Genomic DNA, 15,363 nt, shown 5'->3' on the forward strand with positions numbered 1-15,363 from the left:
AGGAGGCAGAGTGTGGTTGTCGTGCAGTTCAGCTACAGCTCATTTAAGCTGTCAAGACCCAACTCCAGTGAACGCTCTTCTGTGAAGCCTTCTCCAATTCTCATCCAGAAGATTCTCTCTCTTCTGGACTCTCATGGAACATTCCCTCTAATGGCCCTTACCTCTTCCTGTGTGATCTCACAATTAAAACCATGGCCTCCTTTTCATTTCTTTCATCTTTTGATGGAAGATGAAGAAACTGAGTTGAGTAACTTGCTGGACCATTTAAAATGCAAGTCTCAGGAGGCCTTCAAAGCAAGGGTCCAGCTGAGACACAGAAGCAATTAGGCCTTTGTGAAAGTCTTCGACCTTAGTTTCCTAGAAGGAGGACATGGTACATTATAAAGCCACCTAGGAAGACGATTATGAAAATTGCGGGGGGCAGGCAGAGTGTTCTGTTTTCCCATAGATCCTGGGCAGGGTACATGTTAGGGGTTCAACAAATATGAATCCATGACCTGAAGAATTCAAGTTTGAGACTTGAACTGGATATGGATTTAGATTGTACAGATCTAACAAATACATTCCTATGAATGCCTTGGTGCTTGGCTGGTGATCCTAAGCTCAAGGATCTGTTTAGGTAGTAATGGGGTGAAGGAGGGATTTGATATAATTATTTTGGTTGTAAGTTGTGCAAGACCAAGTGAAATTGACTTCAGGAAAAAAAAAAAAAAAAAGAGGATGGGAGGAGGATTATTAAAGGCAGAGCCGGCTTCTGGTTAGACAACCCAGGACCTACTCTTCGCCTTTGCTCTCCCACCACTGTCATCTTTGCTTCATCTGTGTCGGTTCTGTACTCAGGCCTGTGTCTCCTGCTGGCACTATGACTGGCAGCAACCCCAGGGAAAAGAAAAAATCATTTCATCTCTAACTTTTTTAGGAGTGCTAAGCTTATCTCTCCAAGGTCATTATTAATTAACAGTCCTTATAGCCAAAGGAGAATTCTCTGATTGGCTCTGGCCACATGTCCATCCCTGAAGCTGGCAGAGGTCAAGGGACTGGGAGAGGGGACGTTATCTGAACAGAAAGAGAATGCTGTCACCGGAAGAAACAGAATTAATGCTTGTGGCCAAACCATGAGGGCGTATCTTAAAAACATCTTTTAGAGTTTCAAAAAGCCTAACAGAAATAGTCTACTTACCAATGTTAATGCTGTACAAATTAATGAACATGTCAAGTTACTTTGCCTTTGTCTGAAATTCTGTCAGCTCAGCTAGGGAGCCCACTGCAACTTCCATCCTTTGTTGACCAGAAACTCTTTGCCTCATAAAGAACAGAAAGAGAAATTAATTTTTTGCATACAGTACTCAATTTAACAGCATTCAATCATTATAATCTTAACTTCTAGGACGGTTTTCTTTGAAACCCATATCATATCATACTGTCATGTGGTAAATAGTTTCATCTGAGATTGGAAGGCCAGTGTCTATTCTCAGCCAATGACAGCTGAATAAACTTGACTGTGATTCCTCAGCCAAAGATTACTGACACTTCACTACATGATAGGTGGCTTTCGGCCAAGAAGCATTCTACTGTACTTTAAGAATTGCAAGTCTTTGGCCATATGTGTGTTTTCTCCTTGTGGACCCTCCCTTTCTGCCGTATATTTTGTGTTCTGGTCAGCAGCTTTATTCTCTACACCTGACCAAGGGTATGGAAGTAGAGATTTTGAAGGAGGTGAAGAAACATAATTGAGTAACTTGCTGGACCTGAAAATGCAAGGCTCAGGGGGCCTTCAAAGCAAAGGTCCAGAGTTGAAATGCAGATGCAATGAGGCATTTGTGAAAATCTTGACCTTAGCGAGGGCCTGGTGAGCACGCTGGAGCCCATGAGGGAAGGTTGGATAATTACATGGAGGAGAAGCCTTGGCCAGGGCAGGTCATAGTTTTAGGGGATTGGAAAGAAGAAGAAGATCCATTGTATAGGGGAGCCAGGGGCTAGGAAGGGGGCTCCTTCACCAGCCAAGCTGTAACAGTTGGGTCTCTAATTTTTTTTTTTTTTTTTTTGAAATGGAGTCTCACTGTGTTGCCCAGGCTGGAGTGCAGTGGTGCAATCTAGGCTCACTGCAACCTCCATCTCCCTTGTTGAAGTGATTCTCTCATCTCAGCCTCCTGAGTAGCTGGGGATTACAGGCATGTGCCACCACGCCCGGCCAATTTTTTTGTATTTTTAGTAGATATGGGGTTTCACCAAGTTATTTAGCTAGACTGGTCTCCTGACCTCGTGATCTGCCTGCCTTGGCCTCCCAAAGTGTTGGGATTATAGGCGTGAGCCACCACACTCAGCCTGGGTCTCCAATTTTAACATTTACAAACAGGTTAAAGAGAAATTGTATAATTGCTTTATGTAATCATTAGAATGTCTTAAGCAAGGGAGAAAACACACACACACACACACACCCCAAAAATATTTCCTCTGCCATGAGTTTCTAAACCTTAAGGAGCTCACTCTTTTTATGTTTTGTTTTCTTCTGGGTAGTTCAATTTGATTACTCTGAAGCATCATCCTGTAGTGGGCTTGAGGCAGTGGATGTGATGGATTCTAGATATGAGAAACAAACAAGGGTCAAGGGAACCAGCACTCCCTGGACATCCCTGCCGGGAAGGAAGCACCATCTGAGGCTCTGCAGTTTTGTAGGGGCCTGGTGAAGAGGAAGGCATGTCTTGGACAGCATCCTGTGGATAGTGTACAGAGGGGGGCCGGCAGGAAGTTCCGGAGCCCTTCCACACTTCACATTGAGCTCTGTGTGAAAGAGTCCCTGTATTTGAGTGTGAAAAGAAAATATCTTGGGTCCCCAAAATCACTAAGCTAAAGAGAAATTTCGAGCTGGGAACTGTTAAGGGCAAACCCGCCTCCCATTCTGTTCAAAGGCATCCCTCTGCTCACTGCTGTAAATACATATCTGATTGCCTCCTTTGGAAAGGCTAACGAGAAACTCAAAAGAATGCAAGGGTTTGTCTCTCACCTACCTGTGATCGGGGAGCTCCGTCCCGGTTTCAAAATGTCCAGCTTTTGCTTCAAGTTTTCCCACCTTTCTGGCCAACCCAATGTTCATATTACATGTGTTGATGGATGTCTCATGTCTCCCCAAAATGTATAAAACCAAACTGTGCTCTGACCACCTTGGGCACATGTGGTCAGGACCTCCAGAGGCTGTGGTATAAGTGCGTATCCTCAACCTCAGCAAAATAAACTTTCCAAATTAACTGAGCCCTGGCTGGGTGCAGTGGCTCATGCCTGTAATCCCAGCACTTTGGGAGGTTGAGGCGGGTGGATCACTTGAGATCAGAAGTTCAAGACTAGCCTGGCCAATGTAGTGAAACCCCATCTCTACTAAAAACACAAACATTAGCCAGGTGGGGTGGCGGGTGCCTGTAATCTCAGCTTCTCAGGTGGCTGAGGCAGGAGAGCCACTTGAATCCAGGAGGCAGAGGCTGCAATGAGCCAAGATTGTGACACTGTACTCCAGCCTGGGCAACAGAGTGAGACTCCATCCTAAAAAATAAATAAAATAGGCTGGGTGCAGTGATTCATGCCTGTAATCCCAGCACTTTGGGAGGCCAAGGGGGGTGGATCACAAGGTCAAGAGATTGAGACCATCCTGGCCAACATGGTGAAACCCCACCTTTACTAAAAATACAAAAAAATTAGCCAGGCGTTTGGTGCGCACCTGTAGTCCCAGCTACTTGGGAGGCTGAGGAGGAAGAATCGCTTGAACCCGGGAGGCGGAGACTGCAGTGAGCTGAGGCTGCGCCACTGTACTCCAGTCTGGCGACAGAGCAAGACTCTGTCTCAAAAATAAATAAATAAATAAATAAATAAATAATGAAAATAAATAAATAAATAGACAAAAGAAATTAACTGAGATTTGTCTTAAATTTTCGGGGTTTACATGAGTTACATGCTTCTGTAAGCACATGACCTGTTTGGGCTACCAAGCCAACCCAGAAGCAAGACAGGAATCCTGCCAGCTCCCAAGTCATATAATCTCCATCGCCCAAATCAGGAAGAGCCCTTAGAGGTGATCCTGGTTCATCTTCCTGATTTCACACATGCAGAAATCGAGGTCCAGAGAAAAGAGGAAGATATATGTAGGCTGGCAAGGGCAAGGCTTTGGGCTGTTGTACCATCATCTAGTTCCAGACCTGTGACATTAGATGCTCTGAAAATGGGCCCAGAAATCTGTACTGTAGCAAGTACCCCGTGGGGTGATTCCCAGACACCCTAAATTTGAGGACCACTGGCCTAAATTTCCAGAGCTGATTCCTGGTTGACCCTGCAGAACGGCTGTGACTCCAGGTCAGTGCTCTCTCTGGTACCAGAGACCTGCAGGAGCTGGTGACTATGGAGAATACAGACCCAGAAGGGAGAATCAGGGAGTGAGGTTTGTTTTCCATTTTTCCGGCAATTTGAGAGGCCTTGTTGCATTTTGTTCAGACTGGTTGTAAAGGAATTGGGCAAATAATTGCTGTTTGTCTGTCAAGCACCATGATGTTTAAATGTATCTGTGTCTTGAAACACTGTTACTCTCTAAACTCCAACTGATCATTCCGTAGTTGAAAAAGCTAGCATAAACTACTTTCTTTCTTTTTTTAAGTTAATAGCCCCACTTCAATCTCTAGCACTGTAACAGTTTCACAGACTGGTATGCTTCCCTCTATGGCTTTCCCACCTCAGACAAACTTTAAGTTGATGAAAATCACAAGTGATCATCTCTGAATCCTAAGTGTAGATAGCAAGATGAGAAAAAAAATAGTTCTTTTGGTTGTTTTTAAAATGATATAACTCTTTCCTGATAGTTAAAATAATATTTACTTCTTGTTATAAGTTGGCCTGGGTTGTCTTGTTATTTCATTATGTGCCAACTACTCTAAGTTCTAACATTTTAAAGCTGATTCCTTTGGCTTGTCCTAAAACCTCAATGTCACTAGAGATTACTTGCTAAAACTTAATTTTTTCAATGATTAAAAAGTAAACAAAGAGATCAAGTTATTTATGAAGATTAAACAAAAAGACACAATAGGTTTTCTCTTTAAAATCAGCTTGTATAAGCATGTTTTTATAGAATATTTGTCTGGGATTCAGGACAGGGATCTCCTGCTACACCTGCTGTGTGAACTTGGATAAGGCATCAGCCTTCTCTGGGTCTCAGTTTCCCCCTCTGTAGAACAAGAGAGAGACATACAGGTGATTTTTGAAGACCTCTCTAGCTCTTAAAGTTATCAGGGTTAAGTATCAAGAGGTTATGAAACGTCTCACGGTGTGGGAGGGAACAAATATGTCATGATTTTGTTCCAGCTTAATCTGTTTCACATTTAGTATAGTCCAACCTGTGATAGGTCCTCCGTGGAACATAGATGACTCACTTCCTGTCCTAAGTGGGTCTTCTCTGAGGTATGGAACAGATCCTTCCTTCAGATATGGAGCCAGCAGGGGGGGTCAATGGGCCTCTGGGCAAATTCTTCATGTTCTTTATCTGTGTCACCTTAATCCTGCTCATCAGCATACACCTATGCTCAAGGGCATTTAAGGACAGTGCAGCTTAGAAACTGTAATGTTCTTGAAAAGTGTGCACATCAAGTTTTTATAAACTTGATCACATTTTAAATGTAGAAGAGTAGTTGGCAACTGAAATGGAGATTAGGGTAAAATTATTTGTAAGATGACAAATGCCTTTTGCTAAGTAATACTGAAGGCTGAAAAGCCCAGTGTATCTACCACTTCCTTCAGGGAGTCTCCCTGGATGGCTGCTGGCTCCTGGCAACTTCATTCATCTCCTTCCCCTCTAAATTTTACTCTAAGAGCTGAGCGCATATCAGTAAATACAAAATTATGCTCTTAAAACCATAGGTTCGGTCAGGCTCGGTGGCTCACGCTGTAATCCCAGCACTTTGGGAGGCCGAGGCAGGTGGATCACGAGGTCAGGAGATCGAGATCATTCTGGCCAACATGGTGAAACCCCGTCTCTACTAAAATACAAAAAATTAGCCAGGCATGGTGATGCATGCCTGTAGTTCCAGCTACTCGGGAGGCTGTGTCAGGGGAATTGTTTGAACCTGGGAGGTGGAAATTGCAGTGAGCTGAGGTCGTGCCACTGCACTCCAGCCTGGCGACAGAGTGAGACTCCGTTAAAAACAAACAAAAAACAAAACAAAACAAAACAAAAACCAGGCTCCTAAAATGTTAAGGGCAGAAGGGAACTTTGAAACATCAAGTCTCTTCACCCTATCTTTAACATTATCATCCATTAATTTACTCGTTCATTCATTCACTTAACAAATATTTAGTTAATGCCTACTGTGTGTTAAATATTGTGCTAGGCATAGCACACACAGCAAAATCAAGGCATAGAAGGCTCCTACCCTCATGGAATTTACATTTTCTCTCTCTGTGTGTAAAGGTAAACAGTGCGTATGTTGGTAGGGTGATGGAATGGGGAACTACTCATCAGGAACGGAGAGCTATTTTAGAAAGGTGGGCAGAGGAGGTTTCCATGAGGAGGCGACATTTAAACTGGCGTCTGAAGAATGAGAAGGAGCCAGCCAGGGCAACTGCTTAGGGTGGACAGAAACAATACCTGGTGGAGACTGAGGGATGGGGAAGAGCTGGGAGAGCCTAGAGAACTTGAGAGGGGTAGAAAAGGGGTGGCGAGGTGCAGGTGCAAGACAGGACAGAAAGGAAGGCAGGGATCACATCAGAGTGCTTTGAGGCCGTGGTGTGGAATTGGTATTTTCTGCTGAGTTTAGTGGGAAGCCAATGCCTGGTGAAGAGCAGGGGAGTAAAATCTGATTTATATTCTTGAAAGATCCTTCTGGTTGTGTTTTGGAAAAGCGATAAGGAAATAAGCAAGGAAGCAGAAAACAAACAATGTTCTAGCGGAGATTGAAAGGGACTATTTTAGACTCGGGCTGTTGCAGTAAGGTGCAGAGACAATAAATTTTGGGGGTGGACTCACAAGACTTTTTTCTGGACTGGATAGAGGGTGGAGAAATAGGAAGGAGTGAAAGATAATTCTCTATCTTTAAGCTCGAGAACTGGGGGAACGGTTATTTATTAAGATGAAAAGATTCGGGAAATATGGTACAGCTTTGGGAGAAAATCCATGAAACCTGTTTTGGATATAGTAAGTTTCATATTCTTACCGGGCCCTGGAATAGAGATGTTGGATGGATCACTGATTCTTCTCAAAAGGCCTTCTGATTATTGCAAAGATTTTAGCTTTGTCTCCTGATCTAGACCAAATTTCTCCTAAAGATAGGCAAAGCTTATGTTTTATATGTCTTCTGCCTTCTTCATAGACTTCAGGGTGAGAGAAAAGTCACACAATGTTTATACTCCCATGTTCTGGATTAAAAAGTCTTGGTGTGCTGAGTCTGCTGTACCGGCTTGGAAGAGCTAATTACTAAGATTTCAGAAATGCTGCAAGCCAGTTGTAAAACCATCCTTGAATTTGGCCATGGTGGAGTACTTACACATAGAATTTGGCAAAGTATAAATTGGGGCTTTTTTTGCTTTTTCTTAGTCAGCCAGGTTATCAGTAAATCAGAATAAGGCAAAGAGCCGCTAACCCAAATGCCCTTAAGAAAAAGGAAGATAACATTTATTGGTGATTTGTCTACATTTCTCCCATTGAAATATCAAAGCACACTGGGCCCTAGTTAGGCTAAAATAAATATCTACATTGCATTAAGTTCAGAAACTTAAATTCCTCAATCGAGTACACACACACACACACACACACACACATGCACGCACGCACACACACACACACGCATGCACGCACGCACACACACACACACACACACACACACTATTATGAAACATTCAGTTCCCTCCTTAACCTCCCCAACAGAAAATTTTGAATTGGTATGATTGAAAAGCCCCTGAATTCAAATAGGGAAGGTATATTCTCTCTCAAAGAACGAGATTCTAAGATGTTAGTTGTCATTGACAAGATCCCAGCTCAGTGTTGCTGGCTCTTATGCTTTTTCAAGAAAAGCCAGAAATCTGGGTTTTAATGAGAAACTTCCCAGCTGTTAAATGTTGACTTAAAATTTTGAAAAAGCACCGTGAGCCAAACAAAACATTTGTATAGGCTTCACTGGGCCCAAGGGTCGCTAGTTTGCAAGTCTATCTGAAGCTCTTATGTATGGTTATCCATCTAAGGTAGGGGAGAGGGCCCCCTAAAATATGCCAAAAAAGGACTTCCCCGCCAACTTTGGTGTGTGGGAGCCACATGAAATTATTTTATTAAAAAATACATGTCAGGTGACTTATGCTATACTCTAGCACAGCAGGGCAAATACACAACAGCTGTGTTTATTTTTCCCATTCAACCGCAGACTTCTCTAGGGCAAGGGCCATTACTGCATCTTGGCGTCCCCCTAGTATGTAGTAAAAAAGATAGCTTGGTATGGAAGGAGACTCAAACACATCTTTTCAAATCTCTTGAAGAAATGGACACCCAAAGAGAAGTCACTTGCTCTTCACCTCAATTAGTGCGGAGCTGGCACTAGAATCCATATCTCTAAATGATTCTTCCTGGGGATAGAAGGGACCTGTGTTTCTCAGGGAATATTTGCTGAATTAATGAGCACAAGAAAGAATTATAGCAAAACCCATGAATGCATGAATAAGTGAATACAACCTGTAATGACCATTTGGTTTATGGAATACAGTTTTTAGTAAGAATCATGTGAGTTGGGAGCTGATTCTGGTTCTTCCACTAACTGTCATACTGCTATATGTCCCTTATTCTTATAGGTCATTGCTTTCTTATCCATAAACATCTTGTTTCTGGTGGTGTTTTAAAAATCACAAACTAATAGCAATAGCCAAAATTATGAAATTCTACTTGATTTACATGGATTTTGTCAGTAAGGCTTGTAATCGTTCTATGAACTGAGCACTGTTTTTATTTTTGTTTTTATTATTTATTTATTTGTATTTTGAGACAGAGTCCTGGTCTACTGCCCAGGCTGGAGTGCACTGGTGTGATCTCAGCTCACTCTAACTTCCACTTCCCAGGTTCAAGCAATTCTCCTACCTCAGCCTCCCTCCCGAGTAGCTGGGACTACAGGCATGCACCACCACGCCTGACCAATTTCTGTATTTTTAGTAGAGAGGCAGTTTCACCATCTTGTCCATGATTTCACCATGTTGTCTAGGCTGCTTGAGCACTGTTGTTATACTGCCATGTCATACATAAAGAAATTGATGCACAATAATGCGACTAAATTGTTCAAGCTATTATAACAGTGGATGTGAATTGAATGCAGACATTCTGCTCTGAAATTATAATGACAATGAAAGTGCTATAGAGAAATAAAAAGATGACATAAATATGTGATCACGGATGTGGTGTCTCTCTTGAAAAGAATGATGATCTAGGCCCGGTGAGGCTCAAACCTGTAATCCCAGCAATCTGGGATGCTGAGGTGGGCAGACCACCTGAGGTCAGGAGTTAGAGACCAGCCTGGCCAACATGGTGAAACCCCGTCTCTACTGAAGATATAAAAAACAAATTAGCTGGGCACAGTGGTACGCGCCTGTAATCCCAGCTACTCAGGAGGCTGAGGCAGGAGAATCGCTTGAATGCAGGAGGCGGAGGTTGCAGTGAGCCGAGATCTCACCACTGCAGTCCAGCCTGGGCAACAGAGGGAGATTCCGTCTCAACAACAACAACAACAACAACAACAACAACAACAACAACAGCAACTGATTTATTACTGTGTGTCTTGGAAAGTTTCCTTCACCTGCAGGGACGTTTGGACTCAGCGATATCAATTAATGTCATGGAGTTATTATTCTGCCTTGTAGTTTCAGCTCCTTCGAGAAATATATACAGCAGTAATCGCTGCACAAGTAATAAATTAAGAAATAAGTTGTCAGGTTTTGAGCAAATTTTCCCAGAGTTGTATTAATTTATGAGGAGCCAGTCAATTAGGCAACTTGGTTAATGCCTTTAATTTAGCTCAACACTCCTGGTTTGCACTGGAAAGAGTGACCAGCCTTTCTGTCCCTTCTAGCTGGCACAGGTAGTTACTTGTGCTAATTATCAGGGAAAGGAAGAGAAGGCAAAAAGGGGCACAAAATATCAAGAGGTAATGATGATGCTTCTCCTGGGCTGTGACTCCTATAACATTAAGGGACAGAAGAGAACTTGATCAATCACTTACTCTAGCTACACTTACAGTTTGGATACTCACAGATTGCTAGAGCTGGAAGCATTTTAATACATTGCCTAATCCAATTCTTTTATTTAACAGATAAGGAAACTGAGGCCAGACAGGGAAAATACCTTGGTCAAGATTGGGCCGCAAAGGAGTAGTTGAACCAGAACTCAAACCGAAGGCTCTTTGCTCACTTTCTGAGTGATCATTCCTGCATGGCAAGCTCTTTTTGGTTTTGCCCTCAGGACTCTGGTAAACATTTGAATTGTGGGAGCTTTGCCCATTAGGAAACTTCATTAATTTTAGTCTTCTCTGGAAGTTCAAGGAGAAGAAATAAGAAGTGGCTGTTGCAATGCCTTAGATTTAAATACCCTTCACTCTCATTTCGCCGAGTTAAGGGAAGGAAGAAATAGCCTGAGGTTCCTTAACATTCGAAAATCAAAAAGTAATCTGCCTTTGAAAGGGGGTATAGGGATGTAGATTATGCTTACTTTCCAAGGTATATTTACGTTAGCTAATATTGAAAGATTGCTAAAGGAGGGGTTTGGGAATCTAAATCCTTCTTAAATCTCTGTTTTGATGAATAACCTTGGACAAGACATTCTTTCTGAGCTTTAGTTTTCTAGTTTGCAAATTTAGTTGATTCTTAAGACCTTGGCCAGCTTTAGGTTTCAAGATGTCAGCTTAGATAACAGCGGGATGCTCTCTAAAAGAAAAAAAAAATGTTTATTCAGAAACAGGGCATTGCAATGGGAATACGGATGCCATAGTATTCTTGGCTACACAGATCATTAAAAAGGGTGGTGCCAGTCTAAAGATGGACAGGCAGTTACTGGGCAGATATCCTTGCAAAAGTATTTTTTTGTGTGTGTAAGACTGCATTTATGCAATATTGCAGTTTTTGCGGTCTTTTGTGATAGTTCTTGTTATCAGGCACTCATGTATGAGAACCCTCTCTTCATGGCCTTCTTTAATTCTATTTTCAGGGTCTTAACACAAGTGATTCCATTTCGATTCTGTCAACTTTCCCAAGGGGTCTAAAAAAACACCTATACTTTGAGTATCATTGCCATGGAAGGAGAAGGAACTTTCCTGATGGAAGTTGGCCTTTGTAAAGCCAGGCTGTATTTGCAAATTATGTGCTTCCCTTATTAACATGGTCCAATGGAAGAAGCATGGGCCTATGAGTCCGGACATGGCTGTGTTTCTCTTTGCTCCATGACCCTGGCAAGTCTTTGACTTTCTCCAGACCTATTTTTTTTTTTTAACTCTGAAATGAAATTAACACCTGCCCATGTTTGCCTATCAGGACTGTTGCAGAAGACAAAGCATATAGAAATACTTTACAATATGCAGACATATGAAGTTATATGCAACTTAATATCGAGGTGTTCTTAATGACTAAGAAAGACATAAAAACAACATGTAGAGCCAGTCAAAAGTTCAGTGTGGCCAAGATGACCACTGGAGGAACTGAACTTTCTTTTTCTCAGGGTCATTTTCTTTTTTCCCAGTAATAGTCCAGATGGAAATGGGGCTTACTAAGATGTTCATAGTCCTGGTTTGCCTGGGACAGTCTTGTTTGCAATGACTATCTTGGTATAAAATTATGTATATTTTCATTCTTAAAAGTGTCTCTGTTTTGACAGTAAATTACACTGCTACCCCTAACTTTAAATGCCATTCTGTTTGACCTTTTCATTTTGCGTAATGGGAAACGGAGGCTCAGTGAAGAGAAACAACTTCCCAAATTCACTCAGCCTGCCCAGAACCTGCAAGTGGAAAATCCCTTCTCTTTGTACCTGGGAAGGAAGGGGAGGAGAATACAGGGCGATAGAATGGTTCCCTTTGTCTGCTTTCCAGCTTCTTGAAGCAAATCTAATAAGAGTGCCCCAACCCCTCTTGATTTCTTGGAAAGTGATCAGCAGTAGCATGACTGCCAGTGGCCATGACGGGGCTAGGGGCTGGAGCAAGCATTACTGGAACCTGGAGAGGGGAGTTTTTTCTCTTCTGTACCCAGAAGAACAGCGCAAAGGGAGGAACACTGTGTATTATTAACAAGCTCTTATTTAGACACAGTGCCTTTTGGTGGTTGTCATTAATATACCTTCACATTCATGGTCTCAATTGATCTAATTCTTTTGGAAATGAATGTGAAGGCATCATCAGTACCATTTTATAGTGGAGAAAACTGAGGCCTATAAAGGCAGTAGACTTGCTTTAAGTTTCACAGCAAGTATTGGAGTTGGTACTAGAGCTAAATCTCCTGTGTCCTTGCCCAGTATTACTTTTGCTTCTTTTTGCTTCCTGCACAGTCTGCCCTTAGGCATCTAAGACAGAAATCTCATTATAATAAAGTATTTTTGGTATTCATGTAACTTAAGCCTTTTGGATAGAGCCCAAGGCAGAACCATCTTATATCCTGAATTTGGCTCCGTGGCAAATAATGTTAGAACATGGTTCATGATCAACTATGGGCTTCTCTTTGCAAACATATCTCTGAGAAACTTCCCTATGTGGTTGGAGGACAGGCTAATTTATCTTGGGTTGGGAGATTTCTCTTTGAAACTGTTGCTGGGATCCTGGAGAACAGAGAGACAGTTTTATTATAGTACCTAACCGTGCTGCGCTTGCAATCCCTAACCTGATATTTTGCAGACTCTCCATCTCAGAAAGATTTGTTTTGGCAGAGACTGAAATTCTTTATTTGGAACTTGAGGTATCCCCGACTCAGAAGACTTCAGCTTGACAAGATGTGCAGTTGCATCCGTCATCACTCTGCCTTAAGCAGGGCAATGTGCTGAACAGCGGCTTTGATGAGCAAGAATTGGGGATGGTCTTGAGTTTGTGGTTAACACATGAGATGTCAGGAAAGTTGCTTTTCTTTAGGGAGCTCAGTTGTTTCAACTGTCATATGTTGAGACTGCATTAATCAGTATGCTTCAAACTTTTAAAGCCACCAGATCTCCCCCTACCATCCCCCGAGAATGCTATGGGAACCTCGCATGAATAAATGATAAAAGCAGGACTCAGAGCTTCTCCATGTAGCCACTGTGTGTCCCCACGGTCTCTGTGGACTCTAATGTGGCGACAATTGGATACATTGCCTGTAACCCCCAACACTGGTATTCTAAAGATGAGTAATGGCTTAGTGATAGATGTTAACCCCTTGAGGGGTTGCAGTGAGCCTGGAATTCTGGATATAGAACTGGATGGACAGGGAAAGGGGCTGTGACAGTGTAACAGACAGTAGAATTGGAGTGGAGGGCAGTGAGATAAAGGTGTAGATTTCCTGGGTCCACAGCACTTTATAGTTTACAAGTATTTGCACAATAGTTGTCTCTTTTGAACTTGTGCAACGCTGTGTTCTCAGGCATTTATGCAGCGGTCTTTTGAGAAGCTGGATTATGTGTCTGGCACTGTGGGAGAGCTCAGGGACATACAGAGAAAGAGGAGAACTTGTGAGCCCAGAGGAGCTCATCATCTGACAGAGGAAACAGACAGGTAAAGGAACCCTTGCAATCGCAAAACAAAAGAGCTGTGAGAGGTGCAAACGTTAACGCTGAGCAGCAAAGTGAAAGAAATGACTTGTTTTTCCTGGGGAGAGGAGGAAGGCATACCTACTGTGGGGCCTGGAGGATGAGTTACCTAGGCAGATAAATGGGGGAGATTCTAGGTCGAAAACATCACTGAAGCGGTGGAGGCCTGTGTGAGCAAGGTGCGTTTGGGAGGAACGGGAAGAGAGAGCTAGGGGAAATCGGGCCGTGAGGGTGTGGAAAGGCGATTACACTGTGAAGTTAACCTGCAGCTTGGCTGGGAAGGGCTTTGAATACAATGCAAAGAATTTGGTCCCCAGGGCCATTAGAGCCCCATCTTCCAGATGCCGAAAGGACCTTCGCTTCGCACTGGGCCAGCCAAAACTGTGACTTTGCCGTTCCTTTCTCTACCCTGTGCTGCCTCCAGCAGGCCTGAACCGAGGCAGGCCCTGCGTGGGAGAGGCCTCTGGGCTGTTTATCCTGCTCCAGCGGGGCTGGCTCTGGCAGGGAGTGGAAGTAGGTGAGGTGGGGGCTGCGGAGGAGAGGAGGAGCCTGACAACAAGGGCTACATTCAAGGCCTGCACTGGAGCCGGCGAGCAGAATGGAAAGCTACAGTCTGCCGGAGCCATCCAGCCTTGGCAAAGCAGCTGGGGCCTTATAAGGAAATGTTGTTCTCTCCCAGCAAGTGGGGCTGGGACGGAGCCCTGTGCCCACAGGACAGAGCTGCCCTTGTGGTGGTAGCTGGGGGTGCCATCCGCCCCTCCGCTTTGAGCAGCAGCTGTCAATGGGCCACTTCTGCAGGCTCAGCAATTCCCTCTCAGCCCCAGCGAGCGCGCGGCCCCCAGCCCTCCACGCCCTCCCACTCCCATTGCCTTGGGCTGATTGGAGGAAAGGAACAGAACAAAACAAAACAAAGGCTTGGCAAAGTCCCAGGCCTCATTGCTGTTTGATGCCGAATTTTTCGGAAAACAGGCTCAGGTCAAATTCTCTCTTTTTTCCTGAAGAAGGCATGAATAAGGGGATGGCTCTTTGGCCTCCTTCCCTGCCCGACACCCTCATCTCTTTTCCCTGTGATCAGGAAACTCCCAGCACCCGACGCGGCCCAGCGCAGAAAGGCAAGAGGCTGAGATGAGTGGGCAGGGGAAGCCTTGTGCTGGTGCCTTTTCCACCTCCCAGGGGCAGAGCAGGAGCCACCGGAACACTCTCAGGAGAAGGGTGACTCCTGCGACTCCTTACCTGTGCCAGGCAGGCCAGAAGGCCGGGGACAGTGAGATGGGCACGGGGTAAAAACACGGCCTGCCCAGAAAGCACCAGAAAGCGTTCCTTAGGAAAGGACAGCAAGCATTAGTCAGCTCCTGGAAGGAGGGCTCTCCTACAGGGAGTGGGGAGGGTGATTTAAAGCACTCATCCCTAGGGATCTTTCTGAACTCGAGATTGCCGGTAGGAGCAGAAAAGGTGCTTAGTGTGGCCTTTTGCTTTGGCTGTTCATAGACCCGGCGCATGAAACCCTGCAGCTACAAGGAAGCAGGCCGGCCAGCGCAGCTCCTCACCTGAAGCTGAAATATTTGTATGGCAAGCCTGGCAGAGCTTCAGCTAACCGGTGCTCCCCCCGTCAC

The sequence above is a fragment of the Sapajus apella genome, unplaced genomic scaffold (genome assembly GCF_009761245.1).
Source record: "Sapajus apella isolate SASKATOON/1434 unplaced genomic scaffold, GSC_monkey_1.0 scaffold38, whole genome shotgun sequence".
NCBI classification, from domain to species: domain Eukaryota; kingdom Metazoa; phylum Chordata; class Mammalia; order Primates; family Cebidae; genus Sapajus; species Sapajus apella.